This window comes from Salminus brasiliensis, chromosome 20, assembly GCF_030463535.1.
Source record: "Salminus brasiliensis chromosome 20, fSalBra1.hap2, whole genome shotgun sequence".
Classification (NCBI taxonomy): Eukaryota; Metazoa; Chordata; class Actinopteri; order Characiformes; family Bryconidae; genus Salminus; species Salminus brasiliensis.
In genome coordinates, this window is record NC_132897.1 from 5,613,451 (window position 1) to 5,629,594 (window position 16,144).

At 38.2% G+C, this 16,144-nt stretch overlaps 1 long non-coding RNA gene across 1 annotated transcript; it reads right to left on the minus strand.

Annotated features, from left to right (window-relative positions):
* Nucleotides 1-2,043: 2,043 nt before the first annotated feature.
* Nucleotides 2,044-4,218, minus strand: LOC140542247 (uncharacterized). Its single transcript, XR_011977990.1, has 3 exons — nucleotides 4,140-4,218; nucleotides 3,767-3,897; nucleotides 2,044-2,528 (listed from the first exon to the last, which is right to left on the minus strand). It is a non-coding gene; the product is annotated as an uncharacterized lncRNA (long non-coding RNA).
* Between the last annotated feature and the right edge of the window lie 11,926 nt (nucleotides 4,219-16,144).

Here is a 16,144-nt window from a genome sequence, read left to right on the forward strand (position 1 = left end):
TCTTCCAAAATCAAAAACATTAAAAAGTATATTCTGCTTTTGTTGGAGTAACTGTCTCTACTGTCCAGGGAAGAAGGCTTTTTTACTAATTTTGTAGCTCTGCTCTGGGTATTTGATTGCATTCAGCAAAGAAGTGTGTTACTGATGTCAGGATGTTGGAAGGTCACCACTCTACCTCATCATCCCCAACTTCCCAACTTATCCCAAAAATATTAGATGGAGCACCATCCATCATTTCAGAGAACAGAGTAGTACCACTGCTCCACAGCTCAATGCTGGAGGGCTTTATACCCCTCTAAAGCAAGACATGGGACCTATAGGTTCATATTTATCTGCTTTACAGAGTCCTGCACTATGGGCAGTAGTTCTCTACAAGGACTAGGCAAGCTGTGTGTGTGCATTTGCACATCTTTTTCAGCAATACGTGCAAATCGTGTCCTTTTAGACATGTATTGTAAACAATGTAATTGTTATGAGCCAGTCAGAAGTTAGGCAACAACAGCAAATGTGGGAAATTACATCACAATTACATCACAAGTGGCAATCAAAGGGGCCCAAGCACTACCTCCCATTATAGAGCCAGTAGAGCCCAAACAATGGTCAGTGTTTTTAGATTTGACTTTTTGTTTAACATATGGGGAATTTACACTCCCTCACACACTTGCTGAATCCATTCATGTTTTTGAATTGTCATGATTTAAGAAATCTTTGAGATTTTACATGATGAGCAGGAGCCTGGTATAAGGGTTGGGTTTTTGAATAATCACTCTTTCCCTTCTCAAGAGTTGATGAATTCAAATCTAAAATTAATTAAATAATAATATAATATAATATAATATAATAACTCCCGTATTTGTTCAGTTAGGTTGAGACCTGCTGACTTTGAAGGCCATGGATTTCATAATTTCCTCTGTGACTCCTTTTGCTGCCCACCCCCATCAGTATAGAAATGTTTCATTATAGGACAAAGTTGATCAGTGTTATTTTGTATTTCACAGTGACGCTTCTCTCTAAGAGGACCCGAACCATGCCAGCAAATGCCCCCTACCACACAACAGCAGCCAAATCAGAAATGAACCGACGAATGAATGAGTCACTGTGTATTGTGCTATCTTGAGTAAAAATTGAGACGAATCTGATTAATTCAATTTCTGATATATTAAAATAACCATATTTTATTATGAAGTGCAACGAGCAAGTTCATTTCATTTCTAATATGAAAACCTCATAAAGCATCTTGACTCCACAGCCCCCACTAGAGTACCAGGCAGGCTACAGTAAGTGGTGTAGCCTACAGTAGTAGTACATAAACCTGTTGAGTCCCAAAAATCAACCTCTCTCAAACTGAGTCATGAGGATCGTCTCATCTTGATTCAAAATCGAATCTGATAAAGTTTGAAAAATATATTTTTACCCAACTTGTGGTTAAATTGAGCAGTTTGACGATGCTTAGATTGTTGTTTCACAGATTAAAAAGACCTTGAAGGAGGCCGTAGAGTTCCAAAGTCTTAAGTTTGCTCGCTATAATCTGTAATAATGAAATCTAAATTAGATTATCCTCAAAGGAAACTCTCTTGCTCTTTCTTTCTTTCTCTCCCTCTCTCACTCTTTTTCTCAGTGTATGAACAATTAATCATCGTGATTATCAACACAACACCTCCTGGATGGAAAGTAGAAAATTAACAAGAGCCAAGTTACTTCTGTTGCACATTTGACAAGTTGATTAATTATGATAATCCCACGGGACTGCAGGCTGCAAATTACACACACCGAGGTCTGAGGCCTAACTGTGCACCTGCTTCCCTAATGAGCATCGCTCAAAGTTTCTTCTCTGCTTTTCTTTTTTTTTTAAATTTGATTTTATTTATTTATTTATTTATTTTTATTTAGATGATGCTCTTCCTGGGACCCCAGTGACAATACAGAATAAATACAAAATACTTGTTACAAAATGAATAAATTATATTTTATTAATAAATATAGCTGTAGAAAAATACAGTAAATAAATATTATCTCATATATAAATATGTACTTAACCAGTAATAAAGGTACAAAAATATTACATATTTGTAGAAATCAAGTCACATTTTGGACTGTTTTTGTGAGCTGCCTCCTGGCTGTCACTTTACATCAGGAAAATGTTTTTGCAGAAAAACGATCAGCTCGTCGAGGAACTTTAAAGTATGCTCCAAGGCAGCCAGGCCCCACTGTTTGCATGGATAGACGGCCTCATCATGAGGGAATTCAGGGTTTGCCTTGGCTTCACACCTTACATTCAAGAAACTTTTATTTAGACACACTTCCAGAGTTCCTTTCACTTTGTCGATGGTATTGTTGAGATTTACGAGGAAGTTAATTTTGTTGTGATTCAGCTTTTCTTGATATCTGTAAATCGAATCAAGTGCGTAAACTGTATAGTTGACCCCACAGACAGCGTCGGTCTTCTGCTTGTCGATTGATCCCGGGTGTATGCGCAGCTGAGAGAAGTTCTTAGGCCAGGGTGTCAAATTCGGTCCATTTATATTCTTCTGTTGGAACAGAAATCGAGCAAGTGAGCAAACGGACCATTGTGCAGAGACCTCACTAGAGCACCAGGCAGGCTATAGCAGTTAGATACTAGTACATTAACCCGTTCATATCAAACACCTAATGGAAAGTGCCACAGTACGTGATGTGATTGCTCTAAAGAGAGAAAGTTTTGTAGCTGTAGTTTGGATTTAAAATGTTCATGATTTTATTCAAAATAAAAATCACTGAATTTTCTATAACTATTAAAATCAGTGTTCATTAAATGTGATCAATAACATTATCTCACATCTTAGCCATATGGTGAAACACATTCAAAAATATATGGATTCGTTTATCCATTTATGGATTACGAGGCATATTAAATGTACAAAAAAAGTATCGTAAATTAAATGATAGGATTGACCAATAATATTATATATTATATATATATAAAGTCTGAAATATTAAACACCTAGCTTAAGTGTCATTTCTTTTTCTTTTGTGAATCTATTCTCATATTCTCAACTACTTTGACCGAACATCGCACAAAAATCTCATTATTCATATTTATATATACCCTCAATTGCAAAAACTGTAAAGTTTTATAAAATGTATATAATCCAGTTAGATAAACCTAGTTCAAGAATTGTTACCATGTGTAGTATTTTTTCTTAGTTTCCTAAGAATATAACAAAACCATTTACGCATACAAATGGTTCATTGAGTTGTCATGCTTCTAAATAGAACCATCTCCTTTTCTACAGAACCCTTGCAGAGCCTTTGCTGCAATTTTAAAGAAAAATTGGTTCAATATTATATGTTTTAAAAAGGTTTTTTTTTTGGTTGGTTGGTTGGATAAAACAAGTTCCTGTAGTTTGTTACCACATTTCCACAACAAGTTATCATGATGTATAGTCTTGAAAATGTGGTTTGAATGTACAATTCTTGAAAAATATTATTTTCAACATCAGAAAGGTTCCCTTAATCTCGTTACTGTTATCTTGCAGTATAAATAAATAAATAAATAAATATAAAAAAAAATAAGTTAACATTGAGTTTACTGAACCTAAGTCAAGGCAATGTAAGCTGCAGATTATTGTGCTGTTAGCTTATATCAGCATCGGTTAGATTGTGGTAGTTATGGTTAATTAGCCACTAAAACTATGACACTGCTGTTGGATGACTAAAACTGAAATAATCTTTGGCTTTTTTTCTTATTTTTGTTACAGTACATTTTAGTCATTTATAAATTACTCACATAATGCTCTAAAATGCCAGAGATGCGTTCTTTTATCATTTCTGCCTGATGTACTGGTTTGCAGCCGTGTGTAGTCACAAGTATGGAGAAGTGGTACATGATCACAAGGCTGGTGCATAGTTTCAGATTGCCTGCAGAGGAAATAACAGTGTGAGAAAAATGCTGAGAAAACTTTCAATAGATTACTGCTTAAAATGTCTGAAACTGCCACTAAAGGTGTAATAATTAAACTACATTTTTATAATATTTTATCATTTTTATCAAAATAAAAACTACATTTACAGTACAAAAACAAATATTTCACTGAATACATAAAGTAATATATCTTAAATAAATAAATAAATAAATAAAGGTACTTGAATGGTACTGTTACCTGCTGTGAATCTCATGCTGATAACGTCGTTAAAGGATCTCCAAGCTAAAATTGCAGTTAGCTAATAATCCAGCTCACCGAGGGATGTGTGTATGGGCCAGAGAAGAGCAGAGCCATGTTTTATAGCGCAAAGGGGCTTAGTCACGAAAAGGAAATGGTTTTTATTATCTTACAGCATCAACAACAAATGATCAGACTCTGTCGACACTTACTGTGTCATTGGGATGCTCACTTTAGCTTTTTTTTCCCCTCTTAAGTAATTCCATAAGATATCTTACTACTGATGTATTTCCATATATTATGGGCTGCTTGTGGTTAACGAAATGGGTTTGAGAACAGCTTGTAAAGTAAACTTTTATTTGAATGAGTTTTAATTAGACTTTCCATGAGTAACAGCAGTTCCTGTGAAGTTCTTCCCACAAGATTCATTCACACCGTCAGTATGTGTGCATATAGGCCTCATACTGGTTGCCGCTGACACTCATAGCCTCATGATTTCATCGAGGTAAATTCATGACGTTACAAAAAGTGATGAAAGTTTTGGTGGAGGACCAGTAAGACGCTCGTGCCTCAAATAGCACTAGAGCACACCCACGCTGAGCCTACAGCAGGCCCACTCATCCTGTGTACTTCAGGAATGAGCAACGCCTTGGCCTACAGATTTTCCGTTTTATGGAAAATACAAAAGGACACCCACAATAAAAAAAAAGCTTTGGGCGTTATTGGGTGTTCTTCTTTTGATATCTTTTGAATATGTGTAAGAACATGTGTATGCATGCAGTCTTGCATGGATTTTTATGTTGAGCCATCCATCATCCTTCTATTCATTAATCTATCGATTCATCCATGTCCTTAAAGTATATAAGGAGAACCAATTTAAACAAAGGACACAAAAGTATTAGACTTGGCCTTCTATTAATTAAGAAGGATGATTTAATATTAGGTTATATTATGATTATTTTGCACATCTGACCAGTAGAACAGTCATATGTGGAGGTTTGATGACTTTCATTAATAATTTATTAATAGTTCTGATCAGAGGAGGATGATTGGGTCTCCCTTGTGAGTCTTGGTTCCTCCCAAGGTTTCCTCCTCCAGCTCTGAGAGTCTTTTCCTCGACTCTATCGCCTTTGGCTTGCTCACTGGAGGTCTTGTTTTTTTATGTCTTGTTGATTTCTTGTCAACTTACTGATTCTGATTCTGTAAAGCTCTTTTGTAACAACACCAGTTGTGGGAAAACGCCAATACATTTACCAATGATTTGATTTGATATCTGTGGGGCAAGTTCAAGTAGGTGAACTTTTGCTTTCAGTATCTAATGTAACCCTATTGTGCAGCAATAACTGCATCTAAACATTTCCTGTAACTGTCGATTCGTCCTGCAGATTGGCTTCGATGATTTTTTGTCCCATTCTTCTGTACAAAACTGCTTCAACTGAGCTATGTTGGTTGGTTTCCTCTCATGAACTGCTTACTTCAGGCTTGTGCAACATTTCTATTGGACCAAGATCAGGACTTTGACTTGGCCATTTCATTCCATTCTTCAGTAAAACGACTTGTATGCTTAGGGTCATTGTCTTGCTGCATGGCCCCCTTTCTCTTGAGATTCAGCTCATGGTCAGATATTCCGATATATTTTTCTTTAGAATTTGCCATTATGTTTCAGAATCCTTTTTGTATCATTGATGGCAAGCTGTTCTGGCCCAGATGCAGCAAAACGGGCCCAAACCTTTAGACCACCACCACCATGTTTCACAGATGGGTTCGGTTTTTATGCTTTTATCCAAACACACTCTTCTCATTTAAACCAAATATATCCTTTTTGATCTCATTCGTCCATTAAACACTGTTCTGGCTTGTCCATGTGATCTTTAGCAAACTGCAGATGGGCAGCAAGGTTCTTTTTGGAGAGCAACGGCTTTCTCCTTGCAACCCTGCTATGCTCACCACTGTTTTTCATGAGTTCACTTTCAGGAGAACACTGAACATTAATATTAGCCAATGTGAGAAAGGCCTTAAGTTTCTTGGAAGTTACCTCGGGTCCCTTAGTGACCTCGCAGACACGCCTTGCTCTTGACGTGATCTTTGCTGGTTGACCCCTCCTGGGCAGGGAAATAATGCTCTTGAATTTCCTCCATTTGTTCATGATCTGACTGACTGACTATGGATTGGTGGAGTCCAAACTCCACCCACTTACACCTGATTGTCATCCCATTGATTGAAACCCCCTTACTCTAATTACTAAGGGTTCACATGCTTTTGCCACTCACAGATCTGTAATATTGGATCAGTTTCCTTAATAGATTAATGACATTAATTATGAATAAATTAATTAACTTCTCCTTATTTACATTAAGAACTTGTTGCATGAAATTCACCTGAAATGCAACCAGATCTTCATCTAATCCCTAAAACTATTATCTACTATCGTGACCTTAGCCAGGCAACCGTGCTGCCAGCCAGTCGCCGACCTCGGCCAGCATCGCGTACCACTGTGTTAGCATTTCTTTCACGGCTTTAGCATTACTACCGCGTCAGCCCCCAGACTACCATGGTGTAAGACTTGCTATCACATTAGCCTCGCTACCGTGCCAACCATCAGCCGTCAGCCTTGCCCAGCATCACCACTGCAGTGTTTTTATCCCGGTCGCAGTGTTGCCGCCGTTGCCGGCCTTCGCCCAGCATGGCTACCACAACATTGGTCACAAGCCATGCTCATGATGTCCTGAGCCCTGAGTCCTGAGCAGGGTCACTTGAAATGATACCTGAAGCATAATAGAGGTCATTTTATGCCATAGAATTTTATATACCATAAAGAGCAGATGATTTGTTGTGGTGATTCAGCAAAACTAAGCTTGCCTGGTTTATCTTCTTTTTTTTTTTTTGTGGTCAAGCGGTTCCTCCAGGTCCTCTAAACATTTGGTTCCTAAATCAGATGTTATTGCACATGCAGTTTAACAGTAAGAGCTATGACTTCTGTGAAAATGCTTATTGCCTGTCGTCACCTGTGTTGCAATAGCAATACAATGCACTAAGGGGAAGTACAGATAAACAACGAATGGAATGCTATGACTTCCATTAGTCACATTTCAAATATGCCACTAAATAGCTGAACTTATCGTCACTGTGAAAGATTTGCAGCAAAAAAGGGCTCGTTTCCAGCAAATTACCCTTAAAGGTCTCAGTCTGAGGTTAGGGTTTGGGTTAGGCTTACTCCCTAAACCTAAATACAGAAGTAGGTGGCCATTCTTTTCTTTTGCCAAGACTATTGCACCTACACTATATGTCCAAATGTTTTTAGATGTGTGCTCCTCCAGACTTGCCTGTTGCAGAAAGGCCTTACGCTATATTTTTGGTGCATTGCTGTGGGGATTTGATGGCATTCAGCTGTGAGAGCATTAGTGAGGTCAACACTTGAATAATGAGGATGATTATTAATTATAGCTACATCAAAAATGCCATTTAAACATATCCAAGAGGTTTCGGTTAAAGCGCCAATGCTCTAGAGAAGTCAGTTCCACTGCTCCACAACCCAGTGCTCTCGGTGCAGCAGGGCTTCTTATACCCCTCCATCTACCTAAAGGCTTTGGGCATGGTGGCTTTAGACTCATGCTTGGCTGCTCCAGAGCGTCCTGTTATATTGGCAATGCATTTCTGTGGCACATTAAACAAGCCAAATGCTTGTGTTAGTAAAGGGTGCACTGTAAACTAAACTAGCTGAACTCGCTCATTATAAGGATCTTGTGAAACGAAATAGCAAAGGTTTGAGGTTTGCAACACTGCAAATACAAAGAATGCACTCATGAACTGCTTACTTCAGGCTTCCACAACATTTCTATTGGACTAAGATCAGGACTTTGACTTGGCCATTCCATTCTTCAGTAAAACGATTTTGTGTGCTTAGGGTCATTGTCTTGTTGCATGGCCCACTTTCTCTTGAGACTCTGCTCATGGACAGATGTTCCGACATATTTTTCTGATATGTTGTATGTTTCAGAATTCATTTTTTATCATTGATGGCAAGCTGTTCTGGCCCAGATGCAGCAAAACAGGCCCACACACTGAGACCACCACCACCACCACCATGTTTCACAGATAGGTTAGGTTTTTATATTTTTATCCATATGCAGCGCTTCTCATTTAAACCAAATATATCCATTTTGATCTCATTCGTCCATTAAACACTGTTCTGGCTTGTCCATGTGATCTTTAGCAAGCTGCAGATGTGCAGCAAGGTTCTTTTTGGAGAGCAGCGGCTTTCTCCTTGCAACCCTGCTATGCTTCAGTTTCAGCTGTTCAGTTTCAGTCTTACTGCATGTAGTGGTGGTTCCTAAACTCATGGCTGCACTTCAGGTGGTGACCTGATGTCAGTCTCTTTCTTAAGTGTTTGAGAAAATTAAGTAGTAGTGCCATGAATTTCAAGAGCACTTGATTGTGGTTTAGATATCTAACCCTATAATCTCTAATGGATATCTGCAGAGTTCAACATCTGTTGCAAAAGACACCCTTAAAAGTAACTGCCGCAAGGTTGATAAAAACTGCATTGCATAATTACATCAAAGAGTGCTAAGTGTCTCTTAACTGAAAATCTGTGGCCTTATAAGGGAACAGGACAGTCACAGTGAGTCTTATGCAGTAATGTCAAAACTGTCTATCTGTGGCATCGTTAATAATTCTCGCCTTGACCATGAAAGTCGTCACTAATAACACCTTAAACCAGAGCCGTATTAGATCATGGTTTCTGATTGACGCTTTCTTTAAAACATTTTTTTACTCATGCTTTTCCATTAGGGCCTTTGCGGTGATGCAGGAGATTGCGTTAGAAAGGCAAATTGCAGTGTTACTTGAAAACCTAAGAGACACCTATGAAGAACACTGATGTAATATATGCCCCCTTCTCCTTTCCACGAAAACCTGGTTAGTCAGAGCATAGTTTGGGGCAGTAAGTGGGCAGTAAGTTGTAGGTTATACGTACCTTGTGGGTGCAGGGGAGAGCTATGACGTGAAAAACAATGTTCCTCAGTAGTTCAAGGCTTGGAAATGCAGTGTATGGAGTTTCTTAAAACTCTAGCAGATGTGTCTACAAAAATATGCCTATGTTGTTGGATCTTACATCAAACCATGGTGAGTTTGGGTCTCCAGAGGCACCCATATTTTCATTTTGAACATCTAAATGTTTGATGGATTTCATGGAATTCATGGTGCCTCTGGAATTAAAACCAGGCTCACATATCACATACCTATCAACATACACTCGTAATTGGTTCTTGGCCTGGATGCAAGCTTCTGCATAGGAACATGAGGAGGTACTTTAACCTTTTGGCCCCTAGGTTTATTATTTAGTTATTAATACTAATGCTTAATGCATTATTTGGTTAAGTATACCTTGTGGAGTCCAACAGGTTTCAGTTTCGGGGCCTATGAAGTTGAAGTTAATTATGTCTGTTTTTATCTCTGGAAATCCATCTGACCATAGATCTCAGTTCCACTTAAAGCTCTGGAGACAGCAGTGGCTTTATCTGATCTTCAAGTGGTCTTTTGACACGAAGGCAGCATCTGCTTAGTACAATCTATCAAGTTTGGGGCCCTGGAGATGGAGCTAACTCTTGTAGATGTCTAAATGTGATCTATGGAGAACGTTTTGGGGGCAAATGTATTGAAAAGCATGAGTGTCTGTGGTATGAACCAACATTCATAGCTATGGCCAGACTTATGAAGGCCTCAAATCTTCGGTTATCTTTCATTTTCGTGTTCTGTGATTTTCCTCATACTGATGGATAAGGATGTCATAGATGCCTATTCAACTTTGGTGTTTCTGGATTGTGTCTTTCTCTTGATAATACCCTATAGGTTAATGTCTGAAGAGCTGGCTGGCCAATCAAGCACTGTAATATCATAACCAGCATACCTGTGGGTAGAAGCTAAGTCCTGCTGGAAAAGGAAATTCAATTTCCATAAAGCTTATCAGCAAATGGAAGCATGAAGTGCTCTAAAATCACCTGGTAGATGATTGTTGACTTTTGTGAAGCTAAGACTCTGGGAAATCCATCGTAAGCACCAAAACAATTTATCCACATGAGTAAAGGGATGATTTTTTACAGGAAATTTGGAATTTCTGGCGTAGGTTTTTCAGGTTTAGGGTCAGATTATCTCTTTACGTGGTGCTCCAGGTGTCATTGGAAAGAGATCTGAGATCCCTTCTGAACAGTTTGATCTAAAGCATGTGGGTAGAATCTTATTTACAAGTGCCGGTAAAGGCAAATTCAATAAATTAATATACAAAAATCATAAATCGATACTTCAATGGTCAGTAGCTTTGAATGTTGCCATATTCTTAAAAGAAAACTTTATTTATGAAGGTTAGATTTAGATTAGATGAAGGTTTTAGGTGATCAATATTATTTTAAGCTAGCAGTTGACCTAATTTACAAAGGCCTCAAACTTTCTGTTTTTGTATGTGTCTATTCTTTGATCTTCCCCATGCTGACTTGGGTTGTTTGTTAGAATTTGTTTCTTTTTTAGTTTTGCTGATAGGTTAGATTTGTGTCATACTTCCAGTGTAAGATCAAGCAGATAAACAACAGACATTTTTTCATGACCTTGCTTACTTTTGCAAGAAAGATGCCACAAAGAAGAATGCTTTGCATTTGTGCTAAAATTTACAGATTGCAACTCCTAATGCAGGGCAGTATGAATAGCATGAAAGAGTACAGTAAATGAACATAACACTAAAAGGGTTCTTGCATTAGAGAGGAACAAATGTGGATGATGAGAGAAAAGAGTGATTCAAACTAAACCACTTACATTTATGACATTAGCTGAGGAAACGTTTCTTGTAATGTGAGTAATTAGAATGTGCAGCTTCAGGTGATGCAGTGATGTGCAAGATGGGGAAAACCTGCAGAAAGGACAAGTCATCTTTCTCATTAATATATTAAGTATGCAAAATACTACTGTGTGTAATACATCACAACCAATAACATTTTTGGTGGCTTTAGATTGTAGTTAATCAAAAGAAAAATTATACTAGCTTGTCTTTTTTTGTGTTAGATTTTAGGTAATATCATTTTGAGATTTGTCATTTTAAGTTCTCGTAATTTAAGTTCTCGTAATTTTAGAAGGATTGTAGCCAATATAATCTTAGGCTAGCTAATCTTATTTTCGGCAATCAGTATATTTTAGGTGACCTGTGATGTACGTAATTCATATAATTTTAAGCGAGCTAGCCTTATCTTAGTTCGTTTTGAGGTAATAAATATAATTTTACACAAGTTAGTCTTGTTGTTTCAGCTAGACTTTTTAGTGAGATTTTAGCTAACATAATTTTGATATAGCGAGTCTTAAGATTTGTCCTTTTAAGTTAACTTTTCTCATAATTTTAGAAGGATTGTAGCCAATATCATCTTAGGCTAGCTAATCTTATTTTAGGTAATCAGTATATTTTAGGTGACCTGTGATGTACGTAATTCTTATAAATTTTAAGCGAGCTAGCCTTATCTTAGTTAGTTTTAAGGTAATAAATATAATTTTACACAAGTTAGTCTTGTTGTTTCAGCTAGACTTTTGAGTTAGAGTTTAGCTAATATAATTTTGAGATAATGAGTCTTAAGATTTGTCATTTTAAGTTAGCTTTTCTTGCAATTTTAGAAGGATTATAGCTAATATCATTTTAGGCTAGCTAATCTTATTTTAGTTCGATTTTAGGTAATCAGCATATTTTAGGTGACCTGTGATCTGTGTAATTTGTATAATTCTAAGCTAGCTAGTTTTATCTTAGTTAGTTTTAAGGTAATAAATATAATTTTACACAAGTTAGTCTTGTTATTTCAGTTAGACTTTAGGTGATGAATATAGTTTTAAGCCAGTTAGCCTCGTAATTTTAGTTAGATTTTAGGTAATATCATTTTGAGCTAGCTATTATTGCAATTTTAGACAGATTGCAAGTAATATCATTTTAGGTTAGCTAATCTTATTTTAGTTAGATTTTAGGTAACCAATATATTTTAGGTGACCTTAGATTTTAAGTAATTGAAATAAGATGTGCTACCTTAAGATTATACTCATTAGATTTAAGGTAATCAATATATTTTAAGTGACCTAAGATTGTACATACATGTACAATAACGTACATTTATATAACTTTAAACTAGCTAGTCTTATTTTCTTATTTTCAATAAATCTAATTTGATTAAGTTGGTCTTGTTATTTCAGTTAGACTTTAGGTAGTCACTATCATTTTAAGCCAGCTAGCCTTGTAACTTTAGTTAGATTTTAGATAATCAATATAATTTTAAGTTTCAGTTTTAGGTAATCATTATATTTTAGGTGACTTTAGAGTTTATGTAACCAATATAACTGATGAATCAATATAATTGAAAATGTCTAGTTTTCTAGTTATTTTTTGTTAGGTTTTACATGACTATCTATATTATTTGAACACGATCATTTTCAGTGATCTAGTCTTGTGTTTTTAGTTTGATTTTAGTTGGTCTGGGTTTAGTATAGATATATGCAGGCTTTATGGAAGTAGACTGTTCAAAATGAAACTGAATTTTGAGTGATTCATTGTTTTGGTGTGAGCAATTCCGTGTTGTCATCAATGATTTACACCTAATTTCACTAAAAATGGCTGTAGATAACGGCCCACCCAACTTGACGATAACGACTAGAGAAACTATTTTCTAAAGTGAGACTCCCAGTGACTTCACTCCTTATATAGATCAGTTACTGTGGTTGGAAGTTTACATCTACTCATCATGGCCATCGTGCGTCAATTGTTTTACAACAGAGCAATACACACAACATACAGGGTCAAAGATACACATAGCGCACACCTGAATGTCCCTTTAACGTCCTACAGCAAGTTGCACCTGGACCAGATGCTTGTGGTAGTCATCAACAAGCATCTAGCAGAATTCTGGTGGGATATTTGACCATTCTTCTTGGCAGAGTTTCACTGTTCTTCTTGGCATGGACCTGACTTTTAAGTACTGTCCATATATTTTCGATAGGATTGAGGTGTCAGGCCTTCTGGGCCATTGCAAAAGCTTAACGTTAGCCTGCTGTATCCATGCCACAACCATGGTATGGTATGTGTTTGGGATCACTGTCCTGTTGGAACACCCAGTGGTGTCCAGGTTTCAGCTGCTTAGCTGATGGCAGTCCTCCTCCTTTGTTATTCCATCCACTTTTTGCAATGTACCAGTTCCACTGGCACATGCCAGAAATGCCAGAAAATGAACCTACCACCACCATGCTTAAGAGGTGAGACCGTGTTCTTGAGGTTGAATGCCTCAGCTTCACTCCTCCTCCAAGCAACCTCTGGTCATCATGGCAAAAAAGAACTCTACTTCTGTCTCTTCCGGCCACAAACCTTTCCTCCAGAAGGCTTTTCTTTGTCCGTGTGGTTCAGCTGCATACGTTAGACAAGCTTGAAGGTGTAAACTTTGGCTTCCTTCTTGAACATCAGCTCACCAAAACTCACTTGACCGTGGACAGGGACACTGATGTTCCCGCAGGTTCCAGTTCATGGCAGATCCGTGCCTCAGCGGTTCTTGCGTTGTTCCTGACCATCTGAAACTTCCTCTGAGCTGAGAGTTTTTCCAGACTTGGGCAAAGTGGCTGGCCACCTCCCCAAAAAGTGTGTGAACTGATCTGTAGTTGTGTAGAAATGGCTTCAAGAGATTCCTGACTTGGGTAAATCTCCGATCACCATTCTCTGATCTGCACTGTGCTACTTGGACTTTCCCCCATTGTACTTGCGCAATCCCAGGAGTGATGTCAAACAGACCTGTTTTACATGGGCGCAGAGAAGCAACCGCCTGTTGCCAATCATGATCACTAACAGGAGGGTAAATAAAAGATCAGGAAACGCCCCGAAAGCATGCAAACAGTTCAAAGCAATCTTTAAAAGCCCAATATTGCCATGACGATAATTTCTACACAAACTTCTGACCACAACTGTAAAAACAAAATACATAAAAAAGTTTTTACTGACCAACCTGCTGACCAACTGACCAACCTGCTGGTTTTGGGGTATAGGTAAAGGCAAAATTGAGGTGCATAGCTAAAGATACACTATATACAACCCATCTAATGAATGCATTCAGATGGAGCAGATAAACATGAACCTACTGCCACCATGCCTAATGCCCAACAGTTGTTCCTTAGAGCTGCAACCAACTTGGTGGCCATATACACGTATTAATGAGCCATTACTGTAGCACCCAGGGAGCAGAGAGGGCAACAGACCTTGCTCATGTGGCAGTGGTAGCTAGCTGAGGCTGGGTATTAAACCCACAATCCTGTCATCTATAGCCCAGTGCTCTAACCGCTGAGCAGTGCAGATTTAGGTCAGCAAAGACTTTCAAAACACTGTGATCTTAATATTTTCCTGATCCAAGTCTCTTAATGCTGGTTTTCAGCCAATTCCAATCCACACAATTTAGATAAGCTGAGACTAATAGCCTGGGTATCGAACCCACAACCCGATCATGAATTGCCCGGTGTTCTATCTACTGAGCCACCACTGCCCCACAGGATTTTCACAGTCTTGTGGTCTGGTTATCAGCCAATTCCATGCCAATCTTTGTAAAAGTAATCCATCCACACACTTTACATAACATGAGACTACCAGCCTGGGTATTGAACCCACAACCCTGTCGTTAACAGTCTAGCGCTCTAACCACTGATTATAAGTAATCCATCCACAAACTTTACGTAAGATTAGACAAACAGTCTGGGTATTGAACCCACAAGTGTCCAGGGCCCTACCTGCTGGGCCACCGTCGTCCCACAGGATTTTCACATTCTTGTGGTCTGGTTCTCAGCCAATTCCGATCCGATCTTTGTATAAGTAATCTAGCCACACACTTTACATAAAATGAGACTAGCAGCCTGGGTATTATACCCACAACCCTGTCATCAGTAGTCTAGTGCTCCAACCACTGACCCACCAGCCCTTTTACATTCTGGTGGTGTAGTGATTTCTGACAAGCAAGGTTTTGGTCAGCAAAGACTTTAAAAAAATGTGATCTTAATATGATGATAATCAGGTTATTTTTCTGATCTGAGTCGCTCAATGCTGGTTATCAGCAGATTCCGATCCGATCTTTGTTTGTATAAATAGTCCAGCTTCACAGTTTAGATAAGAGGAGAGGCCCAGATATTGAACTCCCCACCATATCACCAATAGTCTGATGCTCTAACCACTGAGCCACCACTGCCCCACTGTTACATTTTGGTGGTCTAGCCAGTTAAAATAATGTGACCTTATTATGATTATAATCAAGTTATTTTTCTGATTTGAGTCTCTTAATGCTGGTTTTCAGCCAATTCCCATCCGATCTTTGTGTAAATAATCCAGCCACACAGTTTGGATAAGATGAGCAGTCCTGGCATTGAACCCACAACCCTATCATCAATAACATGGTGATCTAACCACTGAGCCTCCACTGCCCCACAGTACTTTCACTTTCTGGTGGTCTAGTGATTTCTGACCAGGGTTTAGGTTAGCTTAGATTATTATAATCAGGTTATTTTGCCCCCCTATCTCATCCGAAGTGCCAATACTGATCTGATATTTGTGTTAGTGCAAATAATCCACACAGTTCAGTAAAATCCCTTTATTTTCAATATCAGTTTCTCTGATCAGACCTTCTGGACTGATAGATTTAGTTTAGTCAATACCTTTTTTAAAATTAATGTTTTATAGTGTTTAATATCATATAATCCTCCCTGACCAATCAGCTCCCAGCTCCTTTACAACACTGCCGTCTAATCACTTCCTGTGTGTGTGCGTGTGTGTAGTGGTACACACTCTGGACTGATATCTGTTGTTGTTGGTCTACTGGTGTGAATTTACTGGTTTATAGTGGGTGAATGTGCTGTGAACACTGTAGTTGAAACAGAGACTCGGAATTGGATTGGGATTAACATAGCCAGTACCCTATCCTTTAAAATATGCCTGGATCGGATCGCACACCCGTTATATGAAGTAATTATAT